General features: G+C 51.1%; 1 protein-coding gene across 1 annotated transcript in view; it reads right to left on the reverse strand.

Annotated features, from left to right (window-relative positions):
* NCKAP5L (NCK associated protein 5 like) overlaps nt 1-13,076 on the reverse strand; it is a 33,212-nt gene extending 20,136 nt beyond the window's left edge. Inside the window, exon 1 of the mRNA XM_056119935.1 lies at nt 12,990-13,076. The gene's annotated coding sequence lies outside the window, so the exon portion shown is untranslated. The remainder of the gene's footprint in view (nt 1-12,989) is intronic.
* Nucleotides 13,077-20,361: the final 7,285 nt, after the last annotated feature.

Consider the following 20,361-nt stretch of genomic DNA (forward strand, 5'->3'; position numbering starts at 1 on the left):
TTGGGACTCTTTCGCCCTAAAAACTTACTTTCCAACATTTTCCCATATGCTGTGCCCTTCAGCCTTTCATAGTGTAGATTCTAAAAAATATATATAAAAAAGCCATCCTCGCCTCAACCCGATCCAATCTAACAGCGACCACCACAATGCTCAGTGGAAATGTGAGTTTCCACAGCGTGGGGCATATGCAGGCGGTCCTTTGACTGGCTTTGTTCACATTGCCATTTTGTTCATATTTTCAAGGCTCTTCCATGTTGCAGCATGATTTGTGTTACATTTTTTCACGGTTGAGTAATATTGTATGTCTAGGCCATACTTTGCTCATTCACTCCTCTTTTGACAAGACGCTTGGTGGCGGGGGGGGGGGTGGGGTTCTACTTTTTGGTTATTAGGAACAACGCTGCTGTGTACAGACTTTTTGTGTGAAACATGTTTTCTTTCTCCTGGGTCTGTTTCCTCGGACTGGAAGTGCCACATCATCTGGGAACTTTGGTTTTAACTTTTTGAAGAATCGCTGAACTGTTTTCCATGTAGATGGACCAGTTCACACTCCGACCACATGTGAAGGTCCCAGCCACATCCTCACCACTTGTCATTTCCTCCTCCTTTCCCTCCCTCCCTTCCTTCCTCAGTGCCAGAATCAAACCCAAAGCCTCATATGTGCAAGGGAGGGGCACTGCCACAGAGCTACATCCCTGCCCACGTCTGATTTTCTGATTCTAACCATCCTATCAGGTCTAAAGTGGAATCTCATTATGGTTATGATTTTTTTTTCCCTGACTGCACTGTCCTCCCGTTGTTCATCGATTTGCTCGAGCGGGTCCAGTAACGTCTCCATTGTGAGACTTGTTGCTACTGTGTTTGGCATATTGAATACGTCATGGGTAGCTTGCCAGGCTTTGCTGCACTGGCGAGATACTCTCAGTACCTTGCCGGGCTCTCCAAGAGGGGCGGAGGAATCGAACCTGGGCCGACCAGGTTGGCTGCATGCCAGGCAAACGCCCTACCCACTGTGCTATCGCTCCAGCCCATTTCTCTGATTAACAATGTTAAACTTTTTTTTTTCCTAGTTTTTGGGCCATACCTGACTGCTCTCAGATCTTACTCCTGGCTCTGCACTCAGGGATCACTCCTGGCAGGACTCAACAAATCACACGGGGTGCCAGGGACTGAACCCACGTTGGCTGCTTGCAAGGCAAGTGCCCTACCCACTGTACTTTCTATCTCTCTGGTCTCTGTTGAACAATTTTTTTTTAATCTAATCACCAGGAATTACAGAGTTACAAAGTTATATATAATTGAGTTTCAGGCTACAATGTTCCAGCATCAATTTTTTCACTAGTGTCCGCTTCCCTCGCCAATGGCCCAGTTTCCCTCCTCCCCTTCCCCGACCTCCATGGCAGGCTCTCCTTTCTTTTTCCCTTTCCCCCCACTCTGAACATCTTTGTGTGTTCATTGAACATCTGAATATTTTATTTGGAGAAGTATCTATTCAGATCTTTTGTCCATTTTTCAACTGGGTTATGTGTCTTTTAATTATCAAGTTGATGCTCTAAATATGTCACATATCTGACATGACTTGCCAATATCTTCTCCCACTCTACAGGCTCTTTTTTCACTTTCTGCTGGTGCCCACTTCACGCTAGATGTTTTCCTGTCTACTATTCTCCTCCCGAGTCATCTCTCCTCTCCTCTTCTGTGGGTAAAGGTAAAGGTAAAGGCCCTCCCGTTGATCGTCGATTTGCTCGAGCGGGCCCAGTAACGTCTCCATTGGAGACTTTGTTGTTACTGTGTCTGGCATATCGAATACTCTCGGTAGCTTTCTGTGGGTGGTGTGTGCATATAATGAAACACACACACACACACACACACACACACCCCAAAAAACAGACATGGCAGCATGCATGTCTCCGTTCTAAATCTTTCTTTAGCAGTACATTTTCAAACAACCAAACCACAGACTTTATTTGAATCTCCAGTCTTCCCACTGGCACTCTATTCCAAGATCCAACCCAGGGTCCCACAAAGACTTAATTACCATGTCTCCTTCGCTTCCTCAACTCGGGACTGCTCCAGAGAGGCTTTTTCTTTCAGTTCCCTGACACTCGGGAAGGGAACTAGTCAGTATTCAGGGAATGTTCTCTACTTGGAATTCACTTGATGTTTTCCCTGATTACACTAAACTGATGAATTCGTTAATGCTGCGGTTGCAGGGACTGCACTCGGCAACATGGCGTGGTGTATAAGGGATGGAACTCCGGGCCTCACACATACAAGGCCTGCACTCTAGCACGGAGCCTCATTCTTTGGCCCCAGCTCAGGGTTTTTTGAAAGGATACTCAAGATGGATACGGGGCTGGAGCGATAGCACAGCGGGTAGGGCGTTTGTCTTGCACACAGCCGACCTGGGTTCGATTCCTCCGCCCCTCTCGGAGAGCCGGGCAAGCTACCGAGAGTATCCCGCCTGCACGGCAGAGCCTGTTACGCTACCTGTGACATATTCGATATGCCAGAAACAGTAACAACAAGTCTCACAATCTGTTGTGAGACGTTACTGGTGCCCACTCGGGCAAATCGATGAACAACGGAAGGACAGTGCTACAGTGCTACTTAAGATGGTGCGCTCTCAGTACATTATGTCTAGGGTACTCATGATGCCACTGTCTTTAATATATATATATATATACACATATATAAATACATATTTATATGTATTTGTGGCTTTTTGGATTACACTCGGTGATGGTCACCGGTGGCTTCTGGCTCTGCATTCAGGAATCACTCCAGGCAGTGCTTGGGGACCATATGGGATGCTGGGGTTTGAACCTGGGCGATACTGCTATGTCTTGTTACTGGCAATGTTCATCCTGCCAATAGGTAGATTAGGTAGGTAGTGTCAACTAGTGGACTCCTTAGCTGCAAATTTATCATTTTTCTTTTTTAATTAATAAATAGGGGTAGGGCAATAATTTGTGACCATGCAAATACCCTGCTTCTGCTTACATTTTTACCCACTAACTTGTTTTGGGGTGACACTTGGCAGGGTTCAGGGGCTACTTGGGGGACTATGCAATGATGGGAACAGAACCTGGGACTCCTGCATATAAGCATAAGCCCCAGTCCTGTGAGTTCTCTCTCTGGCCCCTGCCCACCAAGGAATCATGCTGGACGCACTCACTGTGATGTTCCAACACTAAAAGTAAAGTAAAGGTCCTCCCGTTGATCATCGATTTGCTCCAGCGGGCCCAGTAACGTCTCCATTGGAGACTTTGTTGTTACTGTGTCCGGCATATCGAATACTCTCAGTAGCTTGCCGGGCTCTCCGAGAGGGGCGGAGGAATCGAACTCGGGTCGGCCATGTTGGCTGCGTGCAAGGCAGACACCCTACCGCTGTGCTATCGCTCCAGCCCACTAACTTTTGATTTCTCTGCATTTATCTGTAAGTCAAGGTTTTCTGTAAGGAACAACTGTCCCTTTCTTCCCATTTACTTCATTACTTATTTATATTAATATAGGTTGTGGATATTTATTTTATTCTCTGGATTACAGCCCATTATCTTTTTTTTTTTCCTTTTTGGGTCACACCCGGCGATGCACAGGGGTTGCTCCTGGCTCTGCACTCAGGAATTACTCCTGGCGGTTGCAAAGCAAACGCCCTACCCACTGTGTTATTGCTCCAGCCCTTAGCCCATTATCTTTATTGCTTATTTTGTGGCCTTTTTTCTTTAAAGGACACTTGCAGTTTGTACATCACTTTATTTATATTTTGGCCATACCAGGTGATACGCTGGGTCTCTCTCTCTCTCTCGCTCTGCATTCAGGAATCACTGCTGGCAGGACTACTCAGGGGACCATATGGGACGCTGGACATCAAACTTGGGTTGACCATGTGCAAGGCAAGTAAGTCCCTTGCCCACCACACCATCTCTCCTGCTCCCCTTATTTTTCTGTTTTAGGGCCACCCCAGCAGTGCTCACGAGTTACTTCTGGCGCTTACTGCGGAAGACTAAAGGGAAGTGGGGGGTCTTCGGATCATACGGATCACTCCGGACGGTGCTCTGGGGGTCACAGGGGATGCCTGGGATAGAATCTGAGTTGGGCACATGTAAGGAAGCGTCCCACCCTCCGTATTATCTCTCCAGCCCCCCGCTGCTCATTTTGTAACCAGCTTTGGCCACTGAAAAATTCTTTCAGGCTGGCTGTTGCACCCTTTCCACACACCTCCATATAGAAAGGTTTGTTTCTTTTTTAACATTTGCTCAACTTTCTGGCACCCTAAAATGTTCTGGCCTTATCTTGTATTTTCCCCACAACCGTCTCTTTTCCCAGGAGTCGTCATTCTTCTTCAACTGTTAATCAGATTGTGCTGCTTCTGCTTCAACTCTTCCCACGACCTCCTGCAGTTCTGGGGACAGCCCGAAGCCTTCAACCTGACGCGGCAGCCCTGTGTGGCCTGGCTCCAGAGCCCTGCACGGAGCCGTCCGTGCTGCTGTCTGTTTGCCACAAGGTTGCCTGCTGGGCCCTGGGAGCCGACTCAGTAGCAGAGTGCCTGACCTGCCGGCGTGAGACTGAATCAGACCCCCAGCATCAACAGGCCAAGGACTACCCTGGTCCCATCACAAAATATGCACAATTCCCCGTGCATCACAGAAGTGTGTGAGCGCAGCAACCAACTGTGCTTCCCCAGTAAGCGCCCGGCTCCTGGACAAAGGCTTGGCTCCCGGTTCCTACTTATCAGGAGAGTCAGCGTGTAACCAGAGACATCTGCTGGGACCCACACAAAGCACCAGGCAGAGAAGCTACGAGGGAGCAGAAGACAGGCAGTCATCTGCTCTCAGGTATATGAGAAAGGCCTCGAGGCTGCACAGCCCAGGCGTTCTCAGGTAGCCCAGGAGATGCAGACATGTGTGTGGGCCACCTACACCAGTGTGCTCTCCCGAGATCCCCTGAGATCTCGGTATCATTCTTCAAAGGGAACAGCTTTGGAGGCCAGAGAGATAACTTGCATACAGCTGACCAGGGTTCTATCGCTGGCACTCCACTTGGTCCTCACCAGGAATGATCTCTGATCACAGAGCCAGGAGAAAGTCCTGAGCACAGTCATATGTGACTCAAAAACAAAAAAAAACAAAACAAAACAGAAGAAACAGCTCCAGCCGGTCATGGTAGCTTTGGTGTTGAGTGAGGGGGTGCAGGTGGCAGAGCCAAGAGGGCACCATTTAAATGGATAAGTCTGGGGCCGGAGCAATAGCACAGCAGGTAGGGCGTTTGCCTTCCACGTGGCCGACCTGGGTTCGATCCCCGGCATCCCATAGGGTGCCCCAAGCACCACCAGGAGTAATTCCTGAGTGCAAAGCCTGGAGTAACCTCTGAGAATTGCTGGGTGTGACCCAACAAAGAAAATAAATAAATAAATCGGATTCTTTAAAAAAAAAAGAACAACTCTGCACATGGAAGAGAAGGAGCTCCGCTTACATCATGAGTTCCCGCTGGGCTCTGTTCTTGCTGCCGCCCACAAATGGGATTTGAACTGGGCCATATGGCAAGATCCCAGGTGAAGCTTCCAGCCTCTCTGGGACTCGATTTTCCCGCCTGTAAAATGGGACACACTTCGGAGTTCTCTGCCCTACAGGTGACAGAAGAGAAACATGGCATGTTTGGGAAGGGCTGAGTGGAGAAGGGATGGTCTCTGGGCATGGACAAGGGCAAGCCGCTCAGCAGGGCTGGAGGGAAAAACGGCTGGCTTTGATGCCGCCTTCCTCCTACAGGGTCCACAGGCTCGCCAGAAAAGCAGGCAAAAAGGAGGAAGGAACAGCAGAGCTAAGAGCTTTTGCCTTCTTCTAGCCCCTGGGACAGGAATTGAGGTGCTGTCTACACGGGAAGTGAGAAGCAAACACCCCCCACTTCCCTTTAGTCTAGGGCAGAGAGGAAGGAAGGTTCCAGCCTCAGGAGCCTGCAGGCTGGAGCTGGGCAAACAAGCTGAGGAGGGGGTGGGGTGGGGGGAGGGGGCAGTGCCAGCACCATCTGCTGGAGAAGGGGCTTTCTTGTCTCACACAATACAACTCAGAGGGCCCAGGGAAGTCTGCGGGCTGGGGGAGGGGAGCCGACCGCCGCCAGAGTCAAGTTGAGAAACTGCTTTCCTGGCCACTGGCACCCTGGCTGCTGTTCTGGCCCACGTGCTGCCCTCACCCCCAGGGAGGGGGCCCTTCGCTCACCTCTCAGGGGACAAGACTTTCTCGGCTGCCTTCATCACGGCGGTGGCACTGTAACTCTTTAGCTAAACTGGATTTTCAGGATCACCACTGTACCCCCCAAAACTGAACACAGCCCGAAGTGAGTGCTGGCTACGACCAGCCATGACAGGAGAGCTTCCCAGAGGCTGGCTTTGCTCTAAGAGTGTTTTGGGGCCTCCCCTACCATGGGTGCTGGAATACAATGGCGGGGTGCTTTTGGAGAATTCCCTTAAAGAAGGCAGATTTCCAGAGGTCTATTGAGCAATTCTCACCCTCCCCCCCCAAAAAAGAGGAGACAAAGCATTAAGTGTGGAAACCTCTGGTCTAACACCTGACATGTGATTGAAGTTCAGTACATGAAGATACTCCACTCATGGCCCGTGACAACACAGGGGCTCTGGGTGGGTGCAGGCAGGAGGGAGGGAGAAGGAGAAACCTACACCCACCCAGATACTGCCAACAGATGACAGACAAGAGAGTTTGTGCCACATACCTTTTTTTTGGGGGGGGAGGGAAGAGGGGAGGTGAATATACAGTTTTGCTTGTTTTGTGTAAAACTTGAGAGATATGGAAAAAAGTGATTTAATAGAGTGGAGTGCGAGCAACATTTTTTTATTTTTATTTTTATTTTTTTTTGCTTTTTGGGTCACACCTGGCGATGCACAGGGGTTACTCCTGGCGGTGCTCAGGGGACCATATGGGATGCTGGGAATCGAACCCGGGTCAGTTGCATGCAAGGCAAACACCCTACCCGCTGTGCTATCTCTCCAGCCCCTGGGAGCAACATTTCTTAAATTTTTTTTTCTTTTTGGGTCACACCTGGCAATGCACAGGGCTTACTCCTGGCTCTGCACTCAGGAGTTACTCCTGGCGGTGCTCAGGGGACCACATGGGATGCTGGGAATCGAACCCGGGTCGGCCGCGTGCAAGGCAAACGCCCTACCCACTGTGCTATCTCTCCAGCCCCAGCAACATTTCTTAATGTATGGTTTTGGTATCATTTTAAATTCTAGACTGCAAAATAAAACTTTTTTTTTTTTAATTAAAAAGTTTGAAGCCAAGGAGATAGCTTAAAGGGCTGGGGCACAAGCTTTGCATGTGGGAGTCCCGGACTCCATCCCTGGCACTACATGGTCCCGGAGCTCCAGGCCATGAGCAACCCCTCTCCCCATCACTGCCAGGTGTGACCCTAAAGAAGAAACAGCAAAAAGCAACAACATAAAAACATAAAACTTTAAAAAAAAAAAAAGAAAAAGTTAGCAGAATACCCACTCAACCAGGATATTTCTAAAGGGTTACTCTCTATTGTTAGGATATAGGGCCTGGGCCCTCGACAAATGATGGGTGAGATCATCTGGCCAGATAAGTCTGGAGTCTGGCCAAGCGACTCCCTCCCTTTCTCCCTGAGGCCCAACACCCGGGCTGGAGCGAGGGTGGGGTAGAGTACCCAACTATCCCAAAGCCAGTCAGGGTCACTCCACTGGGCCAGTAGCTGGGTTCATCCTGGATCCCTGGGAAAGGAGTAAGAGCTGGGCAGCGCAGAGGCAGGGCAGGAAGGTTGGGCAAGGGGAGAACTTGTGTCAGGTGGGCTACAGCGGGGCAAACTCTTGAAAGTGCCTGGAGCTGCTGTGGGCAGGTTCTGGGGGTGTCTCAACAGATCCTCACACAAAAGAGCCAATTACAGCCCCCACATCAAGCCAGCTGAGGGTGAAGTGAATCAGCCCTGGGAACTACAGTTGCTGAGAAGTCCAGGGCCACACCCCACGGAATCGGGGGCCCCTCACTGCCGGTCTAGGAAAAATCTCACCATTCGATTCAAGTCTTTGCAGGGAGAGGCAGGAGAGTGAGGGTCTAGACCGACCCCTCAGCACAGCCACCACTCAACCCTTGCGAGCACAGAGTAAGCAGGGTGCCCTCACCTTTGTTCAGGTAGCCGAAGCACCACCCGGGAGGCTCCAGAACGAGAAAGCAAACACGTACAAATCAGTATCTCAAAGGCACAGTGGGCGATGGAGCGCCTCGGAGCTCAAGCACTAGCTAAAACTCGGCGAGCAATGCCTGACTGAGCCCTTCTCAGTGGCTGCTGGATTTTCAGAAATCAGTAATAACAGCAATGATAATTCACCTTAATAACAGCCTGGCCTCATCAGACTCTTTCATGTGCATAACTCCCAGAGCTGGGAAAACGGTAATTAGCAAGCAGATGCCACACCCCAGAGATGATGTGTTACTAATCCGTCAGCACAGGATGGGAAACTGAGGTCCAGGGAGAAGGATTTCCCCTCGGTCTGGAAAGAACTAGTCCTCAGCCTCCTTTTTAAACACTGCAGCCAGGGAGCCGTGCACCTCTCTGAGTCAGGCAGATCTGGATTTGTGGGGAGACGGGGTGAAGAAGGAAGCACCCAGATATCTGCCTCAGCTCCCTCCCTAAACTGAGCCAGGGCTCTGATCTGGGGCCCACACAGTTTCTCCCAGAGTACTGCGAAGCGGGCTGCCAGCTCCACAGGGTAAGTGAAGGCTCGAGCCCTGAACAGCTGCGGCCACACGCCTGCATGCGGAGGAAGGGAGGGGCATGGGGAGGAAGGCACCCCGGAGCTGGGTGGGTGGATGGGACCTCAAACATGTCAAGAAGCAGGGAAGAGGCTTCTTGGGGATCCCAGCCCCTCTCCTCGGCCCCCTTCCATGTCTGGCACTGATCTCAATTCATGAGCTCCTCCCTGCGGCGAGTCCTGCCCAGGCTGTCATGGCAGAAGCCTGCAGAGACCCAGCTGGCCAGTGCCCCCCAGGAGGGCACGGGAGCGCGGGGGCAAAGGCACAGAAGACTAAGGTCTCTTTCCAGGACGGAAGTAGTGGCTGAGACTGAGATGCAGACGGAGAGGTGCAGATGGAGCCAATGAACGTGCAGCCCCAGTCCCAGCCCTGACAAGACCCGGGGAAAGGCACCATCCGGCTTGCCTGCCAACCCTCCATGGCAGGGCCGAGGGGGAAAGATTAAGGTGCTGTTTGTTCTCAAGAATCTGAAGATGCTTTTCTTTAGTCGAAGGGGCTCTGTGGACTCTGGTCCTCCCAGAAACCTCCTGAACGGAGCTGTTCTTTCTGCTGCATAATCTGGTGGAGGGGGGCTCCTCCGTGGTGCTTGGGGGCCTGGGGGGCCACTCTTGAGGACCTTCTGTCTGACAGCGTGGAACTGATGGTGCTCAGACCCGGTGAAGCTGGAAGTCACCAGAGCCACGCTTGGCAGGGCTGGGGGGGGTGGGGGTGGGGGGGACAAGCAGAGCTGGCACTCGAACTCGGGGCTTCTTGCGCGCCAGGTTTGCACTCCGGCATCTCCCGGGCCAGTGTGCAATCTGCTTCAAGCTTGGCCAGCCCCTCTCCTGCCAGAGAAGAGAAGGCGGCGCAGCACCATGCCCAACACTACACAGAGGCAGGAGACCGCCTCGCACACTCCTCAACGCATGAATCACTTCCCCCCTCTGGACTTCAGTTTCCCCATTTTTAACACGAGGGCGTTGGACTAGACTGTCTCTCGAATTCCTTCCAGCCTATGATTCTGTGCTGTTTTGATATAGTTTGGATCCCACGTTGATTTACATAAATTTGCATGTTCAGCCAGAAATCCCAAACCCCCAAGTATAGGAAATCCAATCAGCCCATCAGCGCAGACAGGCTGGGGCAGGAGGAGTCTGCCAGGTCCGGGTGAGGAGTGACAGAGCAGCGGAGGAGGTGCTGGTGACCTGGGGGTGGGAGGGAGCGGGGCCACAGGGGCACGAAGGGGCATTCGCGGTGGGGGACCTCATCCCGCCATCCAGGGCTGAGGGCCAGGGATCCCTCTGCGGCTGGCAGGCAGGGGTCCTTCTTCCTGCTCCTCAGAGAGCCTCTGCTGGCCAGTCTCAGAGCCACACCCCAGAAGCAACAGCAGCTCTGCCTAGCAACAGCCGCATCCTTCACTGCCAGAGACTCCACCATTAACCCCCTTCTGGAAACTGGCCTCCCCGGGAGCTGCCGTGCTCCATTCCAGAGGCTCTGAGCAGCGCAGCAGCTTTTCCTGGGTTCTAACGGAAACGCCTTGTGCCGCAACTTCTCTCCTATCAGCAGCAGAGCCCAGGGAAGAGGTCCTGGCTCTCTCAGGGGAGCGAGCGGAGGCAGAAGCAGAGCAGGACAATGAGCCCTGTATCCGACCAACCCCACCACTCTAACCATCAGTGCTCCTTTGATATACCTCTCAGCGCCTCGGAGACCAAAGGATGAAACCAAACAAGAATGTGAGGGCCTTTGGCACTCGGGTTAGAGAGCAAGTCCCAACCTGGAGAGCCTGACTCCTCAGAAAGCCCTGCCCACGGGAGCGGACGAACGAGGCTGGAAAGTGGGGCTGGGGTATCCGCTATACGCTGCTGCCCCTGGCATGGCAGGGCCTGTGTGACCAGTCAGGGCAGCAGGGAAAAGTCCTTCAGCTCCCGGCCTAGAAACTGAAGGTGTGAGGGCAGAGATAAGGCAGACAGGGCGAGGGGCAGGAGGAGCGAGCGAATGGGGCTCTCCCTGTCCTCTTCCTCGTGAGGGCGGGTGAGTGTACTCCCTGGCCCAGATCCTAAAACAAGTCCCAACAGCTGAGGCTCAGAACTGTCTCCAGGGAATCTTCTCACCCTGCTGGCCCTTAGCTGCCTCCTTTCTTAATCCTTCCCATCGCCATCCGACGGTGCTCGTCACAGCCTAGATGGGGATCCAACCCCAACCAGCCGTCACACCCCGGGGGACCAGGCATGAGCAGAACAATGGCCATTCTCAGGCAGGAGGAACAGCCCCTTGACCCAAGGTATCACAGCACCCACCGTCACTACCCCAAACGAAGTCATGCTGCCAGAAAAGTGTTCTTGCCTCCAGGTTCACTTGTCAGTGGAGCCACTCAACATCAAGAACTGTAAGAAAGTGTTACAGACAGTCCACTGCTGGTCTTTTTTTATTGATTTATTTATTGATTTAGCTTTTCAGGTCACACCTGGTGATGCTCAGGGGTTACTCCTGGCTCCGCACTCAGGAATCACTCCTGGCAGTTGCTCAGGGGGACCATATGGGATGCTGGGAATCGAACCCGGGTCAGTCGCATGCAAGGCAAAATGCCCTATCCGCTGTGCTATCGCTCCAGCCCTGGGCTGCTGGTCTTTTACAGAAGAGGAAGAGTGCCAAGAGGCAACTGTCTTGACCAAGGTCACACAGCAAGTGTGGAAAAGCAGGGACCAGAGCTCTGGCTCTGGGTGCACAGTGATGGCAGCTGGGTGAGCAAATGCCTGGTTTTTGCCTGCTCACTGTGGGAGAGATGTCTTCCCTGCACCCAGGGCCAAATGCCTCTCCCGGTCCTCACTCTCTATTGGTCTGAATTTAAGAAAGATGTCTCAGGGCCTCAGTCACCTCATGCAAGGCCACAGACTTTGAAAAACAAAAAACTAAACTACGGAAGAAAACCTCCACATAGGAACACACAGGTTTCTCTGAGGTAGGAAGCCCATTATCCCCCAGGATGTGCTTAGCAATCTACAAGGCAGCAAAATGAGAAATGAATTTTGTGTGCATCCTATCAGACCAGGGGTCCAGGAGTGAGCTGCAGGTTCTGCAAAACAGCAACCAGGCTAGGTTCAGTCTCTCCCAAAACGACTAATTAGAGAATGGGTGGACGGACTCCTCATAACTGTCCCCAAAGACCACCCCCACCCCAGGGTTCTGATTCCAAACCTTGCCTCAGGCAGAGAACTGTGCTTAGACAGGAGGACGGGGGGGGGGGGGGGGGGGGGGGGGGGGGGGGGGGGGGGGGAGCAGCATAGAGGGGTGCTAAAGGGATGACTTTCACGGCCTCAGGAGGACCAGGATCCAAGAAGTGGAGGGACTGGCTGGGAGGATAGCGCCGAGGCACCTGAAAAGCAGGCTGAGAGAAGGAGGGACCTCTGTGCCCTTGGGGCAATGCCAGCTCCGGAGGTACTGCTGGACTTTGGGTCCAAAATAAGATGAGAGGGGGCTGGGGCTCAGACAGCCGCCTTCCTAGCTGGGCTACGCCAGGGGAGTGTCGGGCACAGAAAATTCTCCGCATTCTTCTGGCACCGCAGCGGGGACCCAGAGGCCCTTTTCTGCGTGCGCTGTCCCGGCCCCCTCCCTGCCCGGCCCTTCTCCCCTCGGTCTTCCTGAGTGTTCCGGCCGCGGGGTTCCCCTCCTCTTACCCCCAGGCCTCAAAGCCAACGACGGGGGTCCTTCCCACGGTCCCCGATCGCTCCATCTCCCCTACCCCGCCGGGCACCGGGTGCAAGCGGCGCGCCGAGGAGCCCCGGGACTCGCCTCCGCGCCTGCGCCTTGGGGCCAGCCCCCCCCCCCAACCCGCACCGCTAAGCGGCCCCGGACTACGGGACGCGGCCGGGGTGGGGGGCGCCGCCGGGGCAAGGTCAGCGGTTTCAAAGCGGGAGGGAGACCCGCCCCCGGAACATCCCCCTCGCCCGAAAGTTTCCCTTCCGGGGCCACGGAGTGTGCGCGAGGATGGCGGGGGGGGGGGGGGGGCGCTGGAGGGGCAGGGGGGAGACGGCGGCGCAGCCGGACGCCCCCCACCCCAGGGAGGGGCGCCGCGCGACACAGGGGCCGCCAGCGAGGTCCAGGCAGGAAGCCGCGACGCCCCTTCCGACCCGAGGCTGACACGAGGGCCTCCACCGCCCACCCCCGTCCGGCGCTCACAGACGCCCCCCGCTCGCCGCCTTTAACCCCCCGAGTAGGCCCGGGACTCACCGAAGTCAGGCGTGTGGCGGGGCCAGGGCAGGCCGGATCTGCCGGGTCCATGGCCGGAGACCAGGGGCGGGGGGCGGGGAAGGGGGGCGCCGGGGCCGCGCTTGATGTCAAGGCTTTAAAGGGGGCCCGCAGGCCCCGCCCCCCCGGCCGGGCCCCGCCCCTCCGCCCGCACAGCCAATCCGCGCGCGCTCTGTAAGCGCGCCCCGCCCAGCCCCCGCCAGATGTTCCCAGGACGCGAGCGGAGTCTGCCCCGCCGGCCGCGCCGCTTCCGCCCCGGAGGGAAGGGCCTCCCCCCTCCCCGCGGAGAAACGCTCTCCCCCGGGCCGGGAGAGCCGCGCGGGCCCGGGCCGGGAGCCCGCGTGCCGGGGAGCGCGGGGAGCCGGGCGCTGGGGAGGCTGGGGAGCCCGGGAGGCGAGCGCGCCGCCACGAGCATGCGCGTCTGCTCCGGTGCGGCACGTGTGTGGCGGTGAGCCGCGGGGTTCGTGATGCGCCTCCCTGCTTACGTGTTGGATGTTCTGCCATTGCCTCCTCTGGGGTTCTCCCTGAGCTGTTAGGGAGGAGGGGGGAGGGAGGGAAGGAAGGGAAGGAAGGAAGGAAGGGAAGGAAGGAAGAAGGAAGGAAGGAAGGAAGGAAGGAAGGAAGGAAGGAAGGGAGGGAGGGGAAAAGGAAGGAAGGGAGGGGAAAAGGAAGGGAGGAAGAAAGGAAGGAAGGAGAAGGAAGGAAGGAAGGAGAAGGAAGGAAGCAAGCAAGGAAGGAAGGAAGGAGAAAGAAGGAAGGACGGAAGGAAGGAAGGAGAAGGAAGGAAGGAAGGAAGGACGGAAGGAAGGAAGGAAGCAGAAAGGAAGGAGAAAGGAAGGGAAAGGAGGGAAGGAAGAAAAAGGAAGGAAAAGAAAGGAAGGGAAGGAAGGGAGGGAGGGAAGGAAGAGGAAGGAGGAAAGGAAGGAAGGAAGGGTCGTTGGAAACATGCTCCACTTCTCTCATTGCTGACCATTTCCTAACTGAGCAGAAAAAGCTTTTCCTGAAGACCGAACAGAAAAAAAAAAAGGATACTATCTGTTTTGTTGGAGATGAGTTCCTTCATTACTAAAAAAACCAACAAAAGAAGAAAAGCAAATGTCCTACCTAGGTCTGTGAAAGGCCTCAGAGCTCCTTTCACGTGATACAGTAATACATCACATAAAGGAACATAAAAGTTGAGGGAATGTAGGGTACTCAGATGGGCTGAGATGGAGTTCTTCACTGAAGGTGGCTTCTTAACTTAAAAATGGGGTGGTTCGGGGCTGGAGAGATAGCACAGCGGGTAGGGCGTTTGCCTTGCACGTGGCTGACCTGGGTTCGATTCCCAGCATCCCATATGGTCCCCTCAGCACCGCCAGGAGTAATTTCTGGTGCAAAACCAGGAGTAACCCCTGAGCATCGCCAGGTGTGACCCAAAAAGCAAAAAAAAAAAAAAAAGATGGGGTGGTTTGTGGGCCAAAAGGAATTAAAGTGCTTACCTTGCATGAAACCAACCCAGATATAAATCCTTGACACCATTTATGGTTCCCCGAGGAGCACCACCAGAATGTACACCTCACTACCACTACCACCAAACAAAAGGGTTTGAAGGTCAGAACTTAAATAGGATCAACAGAAGTTAAAGGACACAAGAGACTCGGGTAGAAAAGACCAAATTGTCGGCATGGGAACGGGAGAAATCAAAGTTTTGTATGGAGACCAGAATGAGGATATCAGTTTGACTCAAAAGGTCCTAAATCTTTTTGGGTTCTTGAGACAGGCCTGATTTTAAAAATGCTAGAGGGCAGTTGTTGTAATATATTAGATGCCATGATGGATGATGGTTACCCTAATTCTTTAGTTCTTTAATTTTTGCTTTGTATTAAAACTTTTTTTCTCTGAACAAAGGGGAATGCCCTGCCACAGAGGCAGGGTGGGATGGGGGTACGGGGAGTGGAAGGGATACTGGGATCAGTGGTGGTGGACAATGGGCACTGGTGGAGGGATGGGTATTCAATCATTGTATAACTGAAACCCAAGCACAAAAAATTTGTAAATCTACAACTACCTCATGGTGTTTCACTAATAGACATCTAAAAAAAAAAAACCACCCTTTTTCTCTCTACTTCTTTGCTGAGGGTTCAACACTCCAGGATCAGCCCTCGCACTGCTCAGGATACCAGATGGGGTGCTGGGGATTGAATCTGGGTCCACTGTATGCAAGGCAAGTTCCCTGCCTGATACACTATCTCTCCTGCCTCCCGAATTATCTATTCTTAACAATGAAATACATACTTCCATTTTGTGAATTTTACCAGTAACATACACCTATATTATACACCTGTATACACCTTGCACAAAATTCTGAACCATTACCCGCCCCAGATTCCTTTATGCCCTTCTATAGTTGATTACTTGCAAGTCCAACATATTCCTACAATTTTCTGAATTTGACTATTCTTGGATTTCACATAAGTGGAGTCATATTTCTTTTGCATCATATTTTTAGTTTTTTTTTTTTTTTTTTTTGCTTTTTGGGTCACACCCGGCGATGCTCAGGAGTTATTCCTGGCTCTGCACTCAGGAATTACCCCTGTCAGTGCTCGGGGTACCATATGGGATGCTGGGAATCGAACCCGGGTTGGCCGTGTGCAAGGCAAACGCCCTGCCCGCTGTGCTATTGCTCCAGCCCCTCTTAGTATTGTTTTTGAGATTCAACCATGTATAGTCTAATCTTATTGTTAAGTAATGTCCCATCTTATGAATATATTAATTTGTTTATCCATCCCCACAGCTAATGGATCTTTTAAAATTAAACCACCGTAAGATACACAGTTACAAAGGTATTCATGAATAGGTTTCAGTCATCCAGTGTTCCAACACCTGTCCCTTCATACCACCAATGTCCCTCTTCTGCCAACCGCCTGTGTCCCCCCCCCCCCCCGCCCCTGTCTGCTTCTATGGCAGGCACTTTTCTTCTCTTTCTCTCTTTTCTTTTGGGCATTATGGTTTGCAATACAGGTACTGAAAGGTTATTATGTATCCCTTTACCTACTTTCAGCACTCAGTTCTTGTTGAGTGGTCATTTCCAACTGTCATTGTTCACAGTGGTCTCTTCTCTCTCCTAACTGCCCTCTCCTCCCACCCAACTTGTGGCAAGCTTCCAGTCATAGGCCAGTCCTCCTGGCTCTCACTTCTACTGTCCTTGGGGATTAGTTTCATACTATGTTTTTTTTGTATCCCACAAATGAGTGCAATCCTTCTGTTTGTCCTTCTGAATCGTTTCACTTGGCTTGATACTCTCCATGTCTTCACGTCCATTCATTTATAAGCAAGTTTCATGACCGTTTTTCCTGGTGGCTGCGTAGTATTCCATTGTGTAGAAGTACCAAAGTTATTTACCCAGTTGTCTGTTCTCAGGCACTCAGGTTGTTTCCAGATTCTGCCTCTGGGAATTCAAAAGGCGGTGTTGCAGGGATGGCACTAGGCAAGCGGGCTGGCTCTGTGGCTCAAACTCATGATCTCAGGCAGGTGCTTGATCTACCTGTGTATTCAAAAATAAATATGAAAGCCACGGCTCTCTCTGACTGCTTTTGGTGGTCTCGGGCTGCTTCCCCGACCCCGGGGTGGCCGATGGGGATGGACGGATGAAGGAGAGAATGAGGGCCAGGCTGGTTGGTATCAATTGCAGCTTATCCCAATCTTGTCTCTGTTCTCTTCTGCCTCCCCTTCCCTGGTGCCCTTCATCCTCCTCTTGGATTCTGCCCCTACATACTTGTCCTGGATTCTCCCCAGTTCCCCTTGATTCTCCCTGATTCTCCACTACATTCTACTTCATCCTCCTTCTGGATCCCCTAGCCGACTCTTACAGCCTTAGTTAAATCCCAAAGCATGAGGGGTTGGGGGTTACACACAGGTGTGGTCATACAATCAACAGAGGTAAAATCCTTCCCACAGGGGAAGCTTCTTCTAGGACAAATTCTCATTCGGTAAGAGAACCAGGGAGCAAAATTCCATCTATGGGTGTGTTTCTCCTTTCCTTAGTCCAACAAACATATAAAACATTCATCTTAATTCTACTCCTTATTAGGGGCTGGAGTGATAGCACAGCGGGTAGGGTGTTTGCCTTGCACGTGGATGACCTGGGTTCGATTCCTCCATCCCTCTCAGAGAGCCCGGCTAGCTACCGAGAGTATCCCGCCCGCACGGCAAAGCCTGGAAAGCTACCTGTGACGTATTCAATATTCCAAAAACAGTAACAATAAGTCTCACAATGGAGACGTAACTGGTGCATGCTCGAGCAAATTGATGAACAACGGGAGGACAGTGCTACAATAATATTAGTTATTTTGTATGGACACAGTAAGAGATACACTAAGCTTATAGGATGGCTCTCCTGGGGACATCTCACTATAGATCTCAGACTACAGTGCTCAGGCCAGATTAGTCTTTCTTAACCCTAGCAGGGTCCTAATTCAGTTGTTACTTTTTGGATCATGACAGAATTTGTCCATGACCGTGCTCTTAACTTATAGTTAAGTTTTGTGGCACTTTGGCCTGGCCCATTTCAATGCCAGGATAGCTCATAGCTTGCCCTGGGTCCATCCAGTCCCTCGTTGGGACCCTGCTTTTGCGGTGCTAGGAACTAAGGGCAACTGAGGCTTAAGTCAAGAAAGCAGAAGCCCAGGAGTAAATATTATTCACAGCCAATTAACTCCCAGTTACAAAAGCATAGCATTAACTGTCTTCCTGTGTCTGTACAAAAAGGACATTGCTTTAAACTATGCCAGAGGACATAAGAGAAGGAGAGAAGCGATATTTCACTTATGAATACAAGTCCAGTGTCCTTAGAAGGATCTGACCTTACAAGTTAACAGAATCTGATTAGGGCAAAAAGGTGGTAGACTGGTTGGGGAAGCAGAACACAAGGAAAGAGGTTACAGATAAGCAAAGGAATGGGAGTGACTCGGGAGCACTGTGATGGGTGTAACCCAATACACCTAAGCTCCCTGTGGCAAGGGAGAAAGGACAAACCAACGTTAAGTCTAAAATGTTTACAGTTCTATTCCAACTCTACTCCGCCATTTTTTTTTTTTGTACAGGAGGTGGGTTTGGGGCCACAGCTGGCAGTGCTCAGTACTTATTCGTCCTTCTTCTTCACTGATTCCTGGCTCTGTGTTCATGGATCACTCCAGGAGGAGCTCAGGGGATCATATAAGGGATCAAACCCAAGGTGGCCATATGCAAGGCAGCACCCTTGTACCCACTGGACTATCTCTCCCTGAATCTCTTTACTGAGGTGGGAAGGGTGGATACACCCAATAGTGCACAGGGTTTATTCCTGGCTGTGTGCAGGGATCACTCCTGATGGGCTTGGGGACCATATGTAGAGCAGGGATCAAACCTGGTCAACTGCATGGAAGGCAAGTATCTTACCCACTGCTATTGCTCCAGACTCTGAACCTTACTTTTGAACCCTAGAACTCTAGAATATGTATTCTTATTCAGTCATCCAACTGAATTTTACTGAATCAGTGGGATAGCTCTAGTTTACCACAAAAATTAAACCTGATCCTTCCCGCTAATGGCTTAAAAGTCCAGCAAGTCAGAGAGATAATATAGAGAACAGGGCACTTTCCTTGCCCACAGATAACTTGATTTTAATACCTGCGTATCATATATGGCTCCCTTAGCACTGCCAGGAGTGATCTCTGAGCACAGAGCCAGGAGTAAGTAAGCCTTGGGCACCACATATGTTGGCTCAAAAGAAAAAAAGAAAAAGAAAATTCTAGTAAAACACCAAAGAGTGAAAAATCTTTTGATTCTGTTACGCATGTCTATTGTTGGATGTTTCCAAGAAACTAAACTTTTGGAAGTAAACAGAATACCTAGATGCTTTTGCTTGTTTTTGGTTTTGTTTTGTTTCTAGGCCATATTCAGCAGGTTGGATGTGTACAAACCAAATATCCTACCTGTTGTACCATCTTTCCAGTCCCATTACTGCCAGTTTTATTTTTTTTTAATTTATTTTCCTTTTCTTCTCCACTTTGTAATTGTGGTGTCTGGAGTCTGCACACTGTCACTGCCTTGGGGAATACAATGGCAGTGCTAGGAATTATACTGGTGATGTGGGGTGGTGTGGTGTCAGGGATAGAACTTGTGACCTCATGTGAACTGCCACATCCCTCCCGCCTGCCTCTCTTCTCTTCTCTCTCTCTCTCTCTCTCTCTCTCTCTCTCTCTCTCTTGCTCATACGCACATACACAGACTTCTTTGTTTTGGGAGCCATAGCTGGCTGTATTTAGGCTTACTCTTGTTTCTGCATTCAAGGATCACTCTGGGCAGTGCTCAGGAGAGCATATATTATTCCAGGGATCAAGCCTGGGTTGGCCACATGTAAGACAAGTGCCTTTATCTGCTCTATTATCTCTCTGGCCTCTAGTTTTAAAGTATATATAGGCAGGCCTCTCCATCCCTGTCCCTCGAGAAGTCCACGATTGTGTTGAATTCTTGAGTAAGCTAGTTTGAGAAAAAAATAATCTTTTCTTAGAACCAAGACTTTATCTCCAAGGGCTCTCAAAGGCTATTATATTATTTTAACCATGGCACTGGGCCTCATTTTGATGGACACTATTTACACATTTTCTTTGAAATCGCTACAGACTTTAAATATAATGGTTCCTCCCAACAAGTCAGCCAATAAAAATGTTAGGGAACAGGTAAGGTTCAGTTAGTTGTTGCTTTCAAAGATTGGAGAGTCCTCAAGTAACTATGAGATTGTGCCCCTGATTATCCCTGCAATCACAGTGGCAGTTTTCTGCCATCAAGAAGTTATTTGGGACAGGTACCATCTGGCCTATAGCTTTACTATCATAGTAGTTAAAGCCTCTGCATTCGTTTCCTATTCCTGATACAATAAACCATCAAACTTGCTGGTTTAAAACAAACAGATGTGTTTTCTTGTGATTCTGGAGGCTGGACATCTAAAACTAAGATACTGGCAGTGCTGCATTTCTTCTGGAGACGTCAAGAGACAATCTATTTTCTTGTTCTTTCTAACTGTATTTCTTGGTTTGTGGTCCTTTTATCACTCCAACCTTTTGCTCCTCTCAGTCCACCGTCTCCAGTAGTCAAACATCCCTTTGCCTCTCTCTAAAATGACACTTAATGATATGTAGGGCACATCCTGAAATCCCGGTTGATATGCTGATCTCAAAATCCTTAATCAAGATTCTTAATCTATATTTCTACACCTCTGCAAAGCTTCTCTTGATACAATAGCATTCACTGGCTCCAGAGATTAAAATGTGAATATCTTGCAGAATGTTCCTTTTCTTTTCGGGTCACACCCGGTGATATTCAGGGGTTACTCCTT

Source organism: Sorex fumeus, unplaced genomic scaffold, assembly GCF_029834395.1.
Source record: "Sorex fumeus unplaced genomic scaffold, SorFum_2.1 ptg000042l, whole genome shotgun sequence".
Lineage (NCBI taxonomy): Eukaryota > Metazoa > Chordata > Mammalia > Eulipotyphla > Soricidae > Sorex > Sorex fumeus.